This window comes from Bison bison, unplaced genomic scaffold (assembly GCF_000754665.1).
Source record: "Bison bison bison isolate TAMUID 2011002044 unplaced genomic scaffold, Bison_UMD1.0 scf7180017864478, whole genome shotgun sequence".
NCBI classification, from domain to species: domain Eukaryota; kingdom Metazoa; phylum Chordata; class Mammalia; order Artiodactyla; family Bovidae; genus Bison; species Bison bison.
The window spans coordinates 23,458-27,493 of record NW_011495038.1 but is presented as its reverse complement, the minus strand read 5'-3'; positions in this window follow the sequence as shown (position 1 = coordinate 27,493).

Sequence of the window (4,036 nt, the reverse complement as noted above, 5' to 3'; positions counted from 1 at the left end):
CCCCCCCCCCCCCCAAATGTATCCAGCTTTCTAGTTTTTGTCTATCAGATGTGTATATAAGGTTGCATCACGCTTTTTTGTCTGTGTTATCTGCTCACTTCTGCTCCTGGCTTCTGGATGTCTTTGAATATGTCATGTCAGTGTTTTTTCTGAGAAATACCTGATTAACCTACTGGGGCATTGGGAGAATTCATTTAGAATTAAATTAATAGAAAAATGTGAAGGAATGCTTTAAAAAAAAAAGGGTAGCCATCTCTTCATCTATGTGATAGATGTGAGGGTTTTTCTGTTATTGTTCTGTGAATTGTCTGTTATATCCTTGGCTGTTTTAAATTGTACTTCTCATGTTTTTCTTGTCATTTCAAAGACTTTTTTTCATAACATAGCAAATATCTACTCTTGATTTATCACCTGTTAATTTTAACTTTAAAGTTCTTTATCTAATCAAGTCTTAATTTCGATGTAGTCAAATCTACTAATGTTTTATTTTATTGTTTGTGCTTTTCAGGTTTTCTTTTTATTATTATTATTTTTTTATTTTATTTTTAAACTTTATAATATTGTATTGGTTTTGCCATATATCAACATGAATCCGCCACAGGTATACACGTGTTCCCCATCCTGAACCCTCCTCCCTCCTCCCTCCCCGTACCATCCCTCTGGATGGTCCCAGTGCACCAGCCCCAAGCATTCAGGTTTTCTTGAAAGAAAATTTTCCCTGCCCTGAATTTACAAGGACTTCATAGGACATTGTGTTTCCCTGGTAGCTCAGATGGTACAGGATCTGCCTGCAATGCAAGAGACCTTGATTTGATCCCTGGGTTAGGAATATACCCTGGAGAAGGGAATGGCAATCCACTCCACTATTCTTGCCTGGAAAATTCCATGGACAGTCCATGGGGTTGCAAAGAGTCGGACATGACTGAGGGACTAACACTTTCACTTCTTTCATATGAAATTTATTAATTTTATGTTTTCTAGTCACATAAGCTACCTTGTATCCTTTAAGAATTTATTTATATTTATACATATAAATATATATTTATATGATATGCATGATGTGAGGTAGGGATCTAACTTTATCTCACTATGGCAAGCTGTCTACCCCTAACATCATGTATTAAATTTATGTAATGGTTTCTGGAGGCACCATCAAGAAATAGCAAAATTTCCATATGTATCTGGATCTGATTTTGTGTCTTCCATTTCTATTCTACTTATTTATATCTGCTCAGAATCAATACTTAACCCCTTTAAAAGAATTTTAATGACTTTAGCATTTACTTATTTTTATTTTTTGGCCACACTGCATGGCATGTGGGATCTTAGTACCCCAAGGAGGGATCAACCTGCAGCCCCTGCAGTGGAAGCACAGAATCTCAACCACCGGACCACCAGGGAAGTCCCAGTACTTTACCTCTTTTAATTATTGTTTCTTTACATTACTCCTAAAATCTGGTGGAGCTAGTCTTTATTCTTTGATTTTTTTGATTCTCTGATTTATTTTTTGCAAACTATATTCTTCCATATAAGTTTTAAAATAAGTTTGTCAAGCTTCTTTAAAATTCCTGATTAATTTCCAATGGGCATTGTATGGAATATATAAATTAGTTTGAGAAGAACTGTCTGCGGTCCATGGGGTCGCTAAGAGTCTGACACGACTGAATGACTTCACTTTCACTTTTCGATTTCATGTGTTGGAGAAGGAAATGGCAACCCACTCCAGTGTTCTTGCCTGGAGAGTCCCAGGGACGGGGGAACCTGGTGGGCTGCCATCTATGGGGTCGCACAGAATCAGACACTACTGAAGTGACTTAGCAGTAGTCACTCTTATAGTGTTATATTTCTTCATTTATTCAAATGTCTCTTTATATCCTTTAATAGAATTTAACTTTTTTCATAAAAGCCTTATATATTATTTAATTTATGGAAACATAGTTTTATTAGTAGTTTGAAGCATATCTTTTTTCATTATGTTTTCTAATTGGTTATTATTAATATAGATACAGGATATTGATTTTTATAAGTTGATATTGTTTCTCAGATTTGCTGAACTCCTTAGTTCATATAGCTTGTCCTTTGATTTCATTAAGCTCACATTTAGATGATCATATCATCTACAAATAATAGTAATTTTATCTCATCCCTTCTTATTCTTATCTCTTTTATTTGTCTTATCATGTTGGTCAAGTTTTCCTGTATTATTTTGAAAGTGACTGTGATAGCTGATATTGTTTTCTTCCTGACTTTAAGGAGACTATCTCTGAAATGTTTCCATTCTGAGTTTGCCATAAATATCAGGTTTATAATCTTTCACATTTTAAGGAAGCTCTTCTCTAATCCTAATTTTCAAAGGTTACTTTAAACATGAATATGTGTAGAATTTTATTAAATACATCTATGCAAGAAGATCCAACCAGTCCATTCTAAAGGAGATCAGCCCTGGGTGTTCGTTGGAAGGAATGATGCTAAAGCTGAAACTCCAGTACTTTGGCCACCTCATGCGAAGAGTTGACTCATTGGAAAAGACTCTGATGCTGGGAGGGATTGGGGGCAGGAGGAGAAGGGGACGACAGAGGATGAGATGGCTGGATGGCATTACTGACTCGATGGACATGAGTCTGAGCGAACTCTGGGGGTTGGTGATGGACAGGGAAGCCTGGCATGCTGCGATTCTTGGGGTCGCAAAGAGTCGGACACGACTGAGCGACTGAACTGAATTGAACTGAACGGATGAATGTATTGAAAGCTGGGGCAGAGGTTATAGACTGCTTATTGTATAGATGGTTTATTGAAGTTATTTATTTATATATTTTACATCAGAATATTCTTTTATTAAGTTGTCTTGGGAAACCATTAGCCCTGAGGGCTGGCAGTGTAAGAGGTATAGTAGCCTTGGACAGAGATGACCAGTCTGGTCTTGGCTCAGTGAAGCCACTGTAATAAATATGTTTCTTTGAAAAGACATGAGTCTGAAAGTTGCGAATGCTCATGAACTGCGTGTTAAAAAATAGGGCAGGTGGAGAACAGAATCTGGACAAGGAATCTACTTTTGAAAAATCTGAGCTTTGTTGTGAATATAAGAATAATCTTTATGGAATGTTTTCCAAATTGACCACCTCAAATAAATTTGACTTGTATTGATGTGAGAACACTAACAGTAACAAGAAACGCTGAGAATACCACAGACAACTTCAGTCAAATCCTTTCAATTTTCCAAATAGTAACTCATTATGAAATCAGAAATATCGATTATTTCCAATCATTATCTGCATTTTCAACTCTCTACTATAATTATTATAACAACTGACATACAAATTCACACTGTGACCTCCACATACGATTTTTTAAAGGCACTTGCATATTCCCTGTAACAGAGAATTCACAGCATGGTTACAAGCACACATGAGCTTTAGAGTCCTAAAGATTAGGATTTATATCTTAACTCCATCAACCCACTAGCTTTCTGTCTCAAGAACATGTACTTAATCTCATTTAGCCTCGGTTTCTTCAGCTGTAAAATGGAGATAAAGGTATGCCAGGATTTCTCAACCCTGGCACTATTCACATTTTGGCTCAGATAACGCATTATCTGGGGGGAGGGGGACCTGTCCTATACATTATAGGATGTTTAGTAGTAATCTTGGCCTCTAGACACCAGTATCTCTTGTCATTGTGAGAATCAAAAGTGTCCGTAGACGCTGACAAATGTCTTCTGCAGGGTAAATTGCCCTAGATTAAGAACCACTGAGGAACTTCCCTGGTGGCCCAGTGGTTATGAGCCAGCTTGCCAATGCAGGGAACATGGATTTGATTCCTAGTCCAGGAAGATCCCATATGCCACGGGGCAACTTAGCCCATGTGCCACAACTACTGAGCTGCCTCTCTAAAGCTGATGTTCTGGAACAAGAGAAGCCACCGAAGTAAGAGTTCCGAGCCCTGCAACCAGAGAGTAGTGTCCACTCATCATAACTAGAGAAAAGCCCATGCACAGCAGTGAAGACCCAGAGCAACCAAAAAAAAAAAAATGACTTTC